Source organism: Montipora foliosa, chromosome 7, assembly GCF_036669935.1.
Source record: "Montipora foliosa isolate CH-2021 chromosome 7, ASM3666993v2, whole genome shotgun sequence".
Lineage (NCBI taxonomy): Eukaryota > Metazoa > Cnidaria > Anthozoa > Scleractinia > Acroporidae > Montipora > Montipora foliosa.
In genome coordinates, this window is record NC_090875.1 from 33402393 (window position 1) to 33412392 (window position 10000).

General features: G+C 39.4%; 1 pseudogene; it reads left to right on the forward strand.

Annotated features, from left to right (window-relative positions):
* Window positions 1-4652, forward strand: part of LOC138010132 (guanylate-binding protein 6-like) — a 20979-nt pseudogene extending 16327 nt beyond the window's left edge.
* Window positions 4653-10000: the final 5348 nt, after the last annotated feature.

Here is a 10000-nt window from a genome sequence, read left to right on the forward strand (position 1 = left end):
AACGTTATATTGGCGACATGCTGGTCGAGTTATTATTATTATTATTGTTATTATTATTATTATTATTATTATTATTATTATTATTATTATTATTATTTAACGATTCTCTCCAGTTTTCTATTATTATTACTATAATTACTATAATTATTCTTATTTTTATTATTATTAGTATTAATAGTATTATTATTTAATTTTTTTTTGCAAGTTTATGGAGCAGGCCAAAACTTTGGGTATTTTTTTCCTTATTTGCTTGACTATTGGTTTGTTTCGTTTGTTTGTCGTCTGCTAATTTTGTACAGCAAATTATCCACAAACCCGGTTGTAATGGATAACGAAGTTAGTACGCTCAGAGACTCCTCAGTTTTATAAACTTTTGGTGCATTTTAGGTCTCGCTGCTTTGGTTACCTTGTACGTTGATGCCATCAACACTCCTGGTACCATTCCAAATGTACAGAGGGCCTGGGACACCTTTGTACAAACTAAATGTTTAGACGCCAAGCAAATTTCTCAAGAAAAGTATGGCGAGTTAATGAAGTCACTGTTGTCTGGAAAACTACCTTGTGACAATGATGAGTTACGTAAGTGTCATAACACTGCACTGGAAGAGAGTGAAGCCCTGTTTATGGCAGAAACGACTGGAAGTTCTACCAACACCGTTGAAAGGCATATGAGAGAACTAAAGGAGATATTATCTCGCTTTAGAAACTTAGTTACCTGTAACAAGCATGATGGTGTTAACCCAGTTCTTCTGCTATATTTGTTGGTGAAAGTGGTTCAGTAGCGCTGTATTGAATCTCTTACTATCGTGACTTAATTTGTTTTAATTTGCTCTAATGTTTTCTATGTATTGATGCTTGGTTCATGTAGGCCGGATTAAACAAACATTTGAAGCAGTGGCAGACTGAAAATGCCAAGTTAACAAAACAGTGCTGCGAAGATCTTCTTTTGCAACTTAGAAGGAAACACCTGGATCCAGTCCTTCAGCAGTTGCAGGGGAGAGACGGATCCAAATTATCTTTTGACGACATTATTGGAGTATACCATCTCATTAAAGAGGACTATGATGCACGGGCAGTTGGTGGCAAAGATACTATTGCTGCAGCATTCTTTGACTTCCATCCCGTGAGAAATCCTTACTATTTTCTAAGTTTTCTATAATATTTATTTTAAACGGGTTTGGTTGCTGTTTTTGTCTTTTTCATTGTTCTTTTTTTCAGGCACACTAGGTACACGGTAATGGGGGGTCGGGTAGTAGGTGGAGTGAGTGAACGCGAATTATAGGGATTTCGATAAGGTTTGACCATTAGCTAAAAATCGGTCGAACTACTATCCGTTAACTGAGAAATGACGTGTTCATTTGTTTTCATCGAGACCAAAGATCGGCAATATTTACAGGCAGATAAGAAATGAGCTGAGGTAGGTTTTCTGATGGCCGAAAATCGCCTAACTGCGAAGCTGATATCTGAGATTCCAGCACCCCCATGCAGACTCTGTGTCGTATAGGCAATCGTGACATCGTTGCAGAATTGAAAGAGATCTTTCAGGCCCTTCATTCTGTGTCCTCTTCTTTGCAACTGAAAGTTGTGTCTCCGTGACAAAGGAGTATCCCTTTAAGGTTACCGTATACCTTCAGGGGTCTCTCGCGTCCAAGCGATGTAGCGCGTCCGGTTTCGACTGTAGATACCTAAACCCCTATATCAAATTAAGGCTTATAGAGCTGGCTATCCAACGATACCAACAATTTTGAAATAAAATGAATTGTCGAATTTTTCACGACCTCTAAATGCGGGTGCCCGAATCACCTTTCCAAAGGTACAAGTCAAAGCGAATTTTGTCTTTCGCTAATTTAATTTGTTCCTTAGTGTCTGCGTTTTGCTATACTCAGTTTCAGTGAAAAGTTATGGAACGTTTTCGAAATAGTAATAAAAAAATCTGAAGTGTTTGTACAAAAATCGCTCTCAGAGAAAAAATATTTCGAAATAAGAAATTCGCAGACACGTTTTTGTTGTTTCTATGTTAATCTAGTCACTGTCAAAATTTGGGAGCAATCGGACAAATTCCCTTTGAGTTTTAGCTCTTTAAAGTGTCCGCTTTACGTGAAAAAATTGATTCGAGAAAACAGGGCTAAATATGTCAATCAGACGGGTAATTTTTACTTTCGGCCAAAACGTAAAACTGCCATTTCTCCGCCAATATTTAATCTTTTTCAATAATTTCTTTTTTACATTAGAGATTTCATTTGGATCATTACTTTAACCGAAAAATCGAAATTTGAAGAACATTTTCGATCTGAAGGTATACGGTAACCTTAACAACGCACATTTATTAAAAAAACTGTTGCAGGAACTAGCGAAGGAAACAAAGCAACATCTTGAGCTGCTAAGGCAACTAAAAAACTTTGATGAGAAAGCCGCCAAAGAGAAGGCAGTGGAAGCTTCCCGAGAGCAAGAGAGAAGACGGCTTGAGGTATGTAATGTGGCCGTTCAAAGGTAAAAAAAGCTCGATTATATGGATAGGCTTTGTTCTCAAATGTGTTTATGATGCACAATCTAGTATACATATAGATTGTGAGCATTCTCCCGTCATTTGGGATTTTAAGCTCGTTATGAAATGATACATGATATATTCACACATGAAGATAACATGATCACCATTGCTTTAGCTACATATTCTCATAGAAAGTACTCATCGGAGCTTCCTCGGAAATCTTCTTTTATCTTCGGCAATCTTCGGCAATCTTCGGAAAATGTTCGGAGAATATTCGGAATCGTTCGTCTGGCCTTCGGAACAATTTTGGAAAATCTTCGGAAATCTTTGGAAAGTGGTCGGAAATCTTCTGAAAATCGTCAAAAACGTGCGTCATAAGTATGTTTACATAATTAATAATATACATGAAAAAATTACTCGATTCTGATTGGCTGAGAGCAGTGCAGTCCAAGTGTAACACGAGTGCAAAAAGTGTAACACCAGTGCAAAAACTGTAACACCAGTGCAAATTACACATCGTAATTCTGGATTATGATTGACTGAAAGACAAAAGGAAATTTTCTAAGACAATGATATCACGTAAAATGATGACGAAAAATTTTGTGCAGAAGCTTCGAACGGGAATAAAAATGGCTTCAAGAAAGATTTTCCCGCATTTCCTCTGTTGGGAATTGTATTCAGCGAGCTGTAGGCTCAGACTCCAAATTTACGAGTATTTAATGAACTAACCTCGTAATCCTGAACATACAATAAAAGGGGATTCATAATTACCGAAAACGGTGAAGAAACTAGACTCAAAACACCAAAAACAGCAGCAAGGTTGGCCTAAAATCTCAAACACGGCAAGGAAATACAACAAAGATGAAAATCTGGAAAATTACGACAGCGAAGTTCAAATGTACGCGCGAGCACATTCTGGGCCACGATTTGCTAATTAAAATCACCTGAGATTAAGGGGGGAGAAACTTAACTACAAGTCTGTTGCTAAGGAAATCTCAAAACCTTTTTTTTTTTGGCTCCTGAAGTCCAGTGGGCATCAAAGTTTACCATGTTTGTTCGATTCACATTTCCTTTAAATGTTTCGAGCCACGCCCATATTTGGTATGTCACGTGACCACAATAGAAAACGTCTAAAAACTCGGACTGAGTGGACCGTTTTCCAAATATAACAATACATTTTGCCAAAAAACGGCATTATCTACAACTTGTAGTATGCGTTTGAGGAAATTTACAATATTTCGAAAATTATAGATCTTTAAGTGCTTTTATAGCCCCTTAATAAACAACTACCATTGCAATCATAGCCTGTGGTTTCTGTTTTTCCCTCTTTAATAATTATTCGCGTCTTTTATTTATAAAGAGAGTGCGTCTTCAACACGTATTCAATCATGCCTTTTGGTCACCTAATTACAACTAAATTTATTCAGCTTTACTTGCTTTTGGCAAGCAGATCAACTGTACAACTGAAATGAATTTTTTTAAATTTTTGCAATAATATACCGTGCACCGGTGGCTTGGTGGCGCATCGGGCTGTCATGCGGGAGGTCGCGGGTTCGCCCTCACAAATACCTTCTATGTTTATAAGTTCCCTGTGGGACGTTAATGAACCCACGCACTATTCAATAAGAGAAGGGAATGTAGTCCCCGGTGTTGTGGCTGTCCTGTTCTCTCCAGCAGATGTGACCGCCTTGGCAGTGATTTTTCTAAAAAGGCTTACAGTGTATGAGGCCACCTAAGCAGAAACAGCCATAAGCAAAAAAATGGACTTTGCCGAGTGCTGGAACATGTAGATGTAGATGTAGATGCGTGAGAGTTTCGTTCATGTTAGGTTAGAATTCATCACTACTGCAAACGTGTCAATTAATTATGAAGTTCCATTTTCCCGAGTATGAATCTATTTGGGGTTGTTAATATCTCATAGATCAATGATGGTTTTTCGATTTCTTCATGAGTTGAATTACTTCCCTCTCCTTGCAAAAAAAAAAAATAACGTGAACTATAGCTGATTGCTTTCAATGTGGTCACAATCTCGTTATCGAAAGTTGTCCAAGTATCCCACTTTCAGAATCGTATTTTCTGATGAGGTACATGGCAGTCATTCTCATTCCGTTTTGTCTTTTCCATCATTCACTTTAAATTCTCTTTGTTTTGTCAGGGTAAATGAATACATTTATTATTCATGGTATTTTTAAAGATTGAGAGGGTAATACGAGTCCTATAATTTTTCTTCTAGCTATTCATCTGAGATATTTAGATTAATTATATTTATATATATTATGTAATATATATAGTATGTAATATATATAATATGTAATGTATAATATTATCATACAGCATTTTAGTGTTCATGCACACTAGGTATTTTTGGTGATTGAAGACATTTTAACAGAGAAAATCGAAAGAAACGTTTTTGTAAATGAAGAGGAATCTGTATCAGGTATATTGATAAATAAAATATTCCTTTTGTTTTCCCATCCTGAATTATTAATTAGTATTGCAATACTTTATGGAGCAGTATTATTGATAAGAGAAGTCTGTAGGTAGTTAGCATAGCAGAGTATAAAAGGTGCTCTAGTATATAAAGTGGATCAAGTCAATAGTTGGCTACATAGTTCGCAAGAAATTACAGCTATGCGCGGCTTCTGGAAGAGACATCGTAGATTAGGATATGTGGCAGCTTTTTCTTTCCTTTTCCCTTTCGTTTCATTTTATGGCCTTGCATCAGCTGCTAAATCATGTACTTATCAACCTCTAACGGAATACCGTTTCGCTCTTGTTGATCACTCGTATTACTCATTCATTGCTGATCGTTTGGCATCTTGTGACATCGCTTGTAACATGCAACCAGCTTGTCAAAGCCTCAACTACAATCTTGCTGATAAGACTTGCGAGTTTAATAACGACACCAAGTATTTTCGTCCCAAGTATTTTGTGGAGAAACCAACATCCGTTTATGGGAATAACCCTGATTCTGGTAAGTTGATTTTTCTGTTTAGAATCTGAAATATTATGGGCATTCCTTTTTACACGTCATTCTCGTTATTCTTGTCTTGAGCCCAACTGAAATGAATTAGCTTATCAGGGACTGGTCTTAAAGTAGCCCTTCCAAGCAAAAAATTTAGTGGCCCACCCCCTCCACCCCCTCATGTCCCTTGCAACTCCAGGGTCTATTGGACAGTTTTTTGCGCTGGGGAGGTGCAAGTGAGTGCTGACGGCCCTCATTGACAAAGCCTTAGATTCTAGGTGGGTGCAGGTGCAAGCTCCCTCGGAAAATTTTGGAAGACTGGGTTGCTTTTACCTGCGAGTAGTTAGTTTCTCCTACTCATCCCGAAAGAGAAGCCACTGCGAGCAACCATTAGATGATATCCTCTTCCAAAGACTATTAAAAATATGATGACTACATTGATGTTTCGAAAATATTGGCATCACACATGTATACAGTGTTTTGACGTGACGTCACGGCGGCCATGTTGGTGTACCTGAACTAATCCTCCGGGAATTGAACTCTATTATCATGCAAACGTTTTCTTTTGCTTTGGTGGAAAAAAAAGACAAGGTTACTGATCACGTGAGTGAAAATACTCTATAGCATGATTTTTCTTGACCCACCTCTTTTCCTATGCACAAACGCAATGGCTTATCCCCCCTTCCATTTTTTTCCAAGCTCATAATAGTTCTCGCTGTGAAATGAGAACAATAGACTATTTTACAGCTAAGTTACCTGGCCTAAGAATGGAACAGAGGCTTCCGGTGACCAAGAAGCAAGGGTGTCACAGTCGGTTAGTGCGCGGCCTTGGTGCAACAGGTCCCGAGCTCGATCCACGGATCTCACATCCTTGATTCGACTTCGATCTTTCCTTTCAGTGTAGCCTAAGCAGCTTAAAATACCATTAAAACCGAGCACTGATAGGAAGAGGGGGGTAAAATGAGCGCACCATCCGCTTCCTGGGAGAATACTCTCTAGAGAGTAAAGGAACTTCCGACGTTAAATAACAAACCTTTGTGCTTTTCTCATGTTAATTAAGACTACTTAGCATTACATCAACACAATTTACATGATAAAAGTAGTGAGGTCTGTATCAAGACAAGGTCACCGACAGCCTTGAAGCCATTCATAGGCTAGTTCACTAAGCAAACAACCGTAAAATGGCCAATTCTAAAATTCGCGCTAACCCACAACCAAAGACATCGTGCGCGTACAAGCATTATCGCTCATTTTCAATCTTCTTTTCAAGACTCTTCCTACAAATCGAACGGTAGTATAGTGACTTCTTCTATATTCCATAACTCGAAGGAGATAAAATAGGATCGGGAAAGATGACGTAAAGGTTTAAAGATCGAAACTTTCCATTTTCGTTTTAAAAGAGGTTTTAACTCATTCGTTGCACCTGAAATGGTGACAATAGAACCCACTGGAAACTCGGAAAAATCCGAGCCCCAGATGGGATTCGAACCCACGACCCTCCGTGATCTAGTCGGATGCTCTAACCACTGAGCTACTGGAGACTCAATGGTGAGCAAGGTCGAAATGTGGGTTTTGACTCGAGCTGCATCACGCAGCTACAAAGTCAAATAACAGCAGCATAGCTCATAACTGCATCACGCAGTCACATTAAAGCATATCTGGGGCTCGGATTTTTCCGAGTTTCCAGTGGGTTCTATTGTCACCATTTCATTTACTGTGTATTTCATTCTCACATTTGCTCACTTGGGTGGTTGGTTGGCCGCATCGTAGATATGCTTTAATGTGACTGCGTGATGCAGTTATGAGCTATGCTGCTGTTATTTGACTTTGTAGCTGCGTGATGCAGCTCGAGTCAAAACCCACATTTCGACCTTGCTCACCATTGAGTCTCCAGTAGCTCAGTGGTTAGAGCATCCGACTAGATCACGGAGGGTCGTGGGTTCGAATCCCATCTGGGGCTCGGATTTTTCCGAGTTTCCAGTGGGTTCTATTGTCACCATTTCATTTACTGTGTATTTCATTCTCACATTTGCTCACTTGGGTGGTTGGTTGGCCGCATCGTAGATATGCTTTAATGTGACTGCGTGATGCAGTTATGAGCTATGCTGCTGTTATTTGACTTTGTAGCTGCGTGATGCAGCTCGAGTCAAAACCCACATTTCGACCTTGCTCACCATTGAGTCTCCAGTAGCTCAGTGGTTAGAGCATCCGACTAGATCACGGAGGGTCGTGGGTTCGAATCCCATCTGGGGCTCGGATTTTTCCGAGTTTCCAGTGGGTTCTATTGTCACCATTTCATTTACTGTGTATTTCATTCTCACATTTGCTCGTTGCACCTGGTGGTAGTATTTTGTTACGATCTTACTGGGAACATTTCGTCTTATTAACTCTTTGAACTTCTCTTGTTTTCTATTTAAATTCCGGCTATTGTTTTATTACGTTCAACTAAGATTATGCAGATCTAAATGCCCGGCTTGCAATACAATCTTTTTTTACGAAATAGCCTTACTCTCGTAATGCTAGCATGCAAATTACAGTTTACTCGCTGAAAGCGACTTTGTTACTTGCAAGTTACGATTTAATCGTCCTAAAAATCGATTGTGTTTATTTGCTTTGACCATTATGCAATTCATTGAAACCAGCTCAAATGTTTTTCTTTGCCCGTTTTACTTTAGATCGTCCTTAGCGAAAGTTAAATGCAGCTCCGGTGTGTTTTTGCGCAAGATTTAACGACTTTGGCGGCTTTCTAGTTGAATTCAGTGGCTCTGTTGACGCTGTTAAACTGGTTCACCTCAGTGGATTGGTAAACTGTAACATTTATCTTAAAGATGCATGGAGCAAATGGGGATGCAGACTGGAGTGGCACGAAATATGCGTCATAACAAGTGCATCAAACACCATTCTCCTACCCGAGGGGGAAAGTTCAGAGTACTCCATACCCGGATATGGTGCTAATTCCAGTGAGATTGTCTTCAGCGGTTTTTTTAAATCCACTTTATCTGTCTTCTTGTCAAGAGCTACGCCTGTGGCACTTGCATGACTTACAAAATCTGTACGAGTCCGATAATGGGGGAAAAATATGCGCTGATGTCTTCGCCAAATATTTGTAATCTTTGGCCAGTAGAGCAAAGCCCAAAGCCTCTTTGGCACACCTCTATTCAGGAAACACATAATGTATGTAGAACTACAATCGGTTTATCTGTTGCCTCTAGTGAAACGACATTAGCCATTTTCTCTGCACTCTACTGGAGAATCTAAATTCAGGGAACCCTTTAATCAGGCTCAGGGAAGCCTTGATCTTTCCGTACTTGCTTGTAGTTATTATAAGTCACGTGAGCATTATGAGGACGAGACAGATTCATTCCACGTACTGGACTGTTTATTTGTAGTGGTAAACTACTTGAGATACGAAATAGATAGTAAATTCAATAGCTTTTAAGTGACTCTTGATCATAAGCAGCTGGGCTCCTAGCGTACAATGCTATTGCAATCCAAAAAGAGATTGCGGACCACCTGTTACCAGTATTTCACTTCTCTGCAATGGAGAGATTAAAAACAGGATAACAACGTTGTACATAATGCAATTTTACATTTTGCCAGTGTGTAAGATACCATCGCTACCGCGCACCGGTGGCTCAGTTGGTTGAGCATCGGGCTGTCATGCGGGAGGTCGTGAGTTCGACTCCGGCCGGACCAGCACTCAGGGTCTTAAAATAACTGAGGAGAATAAGAATAAGAGTAGGGGACGTAGTCCCCGGTGTTGTGGTCTAACCTAAGCTGGACGGGGGCATCTTTCACTTCCATAAAAATTAATTGTAAACTGCGTAACAAGCAGTCTGGCTAAAGTCCCCCACAAAAGTATTGTAAAATTAGTCCTGAAAAGCCCCGTGGGGGAGAGACTAATAGCAAATCATTGTATCATTGTATCATTTTAGGTACTGTACACTCTTATCACTACAGGTTTGGTCTTTGATATTTAGTTTGATTTGCGTTAATTTGCTAATTTCAGTTTACAGTGTCCCCAATTAGTGCTCCAGCGTTAGAACGACTAGACACTGAAATAAAGTTTCTTTCCTTTCCTTTTCCAAACCCTTATCTCTCTTTGACATCATGATCCTAAGTCTCATTTAAAATCATTACATTTCCTGTCTGTCTCTATGCTTACTCAAAACGTATGCCGGCCCAAATCCTTTTGAAACTAGGACGAGAATTTTCTGGTAATTTGTTTCAACTGGTTTGACAATTCTGAAGAAAGCGTTACTTGAACCTTACCTAGTATCTGCTCAGTCGCTGCAAGTCTTTTCTGGGGTCGCGTATTTGACAATCGGAGAAGTTCTTTAATCTCTTCTTGGTACCCTTCAGACTAAGAAATCGCCAGTTGCAAGAGGACGATTTATAAACAAGATCTTTCCCATTTTTGCTTCTTTATGCGATGACTTTAAGGATGCAAGCAATATCATGATCATTCTCCAGTTTACTTTTCAAGGTCTCACACGCGCGAAAGACCACTCTTAGCACATAGTCGGCATTCGCAGAAACGTGCGACA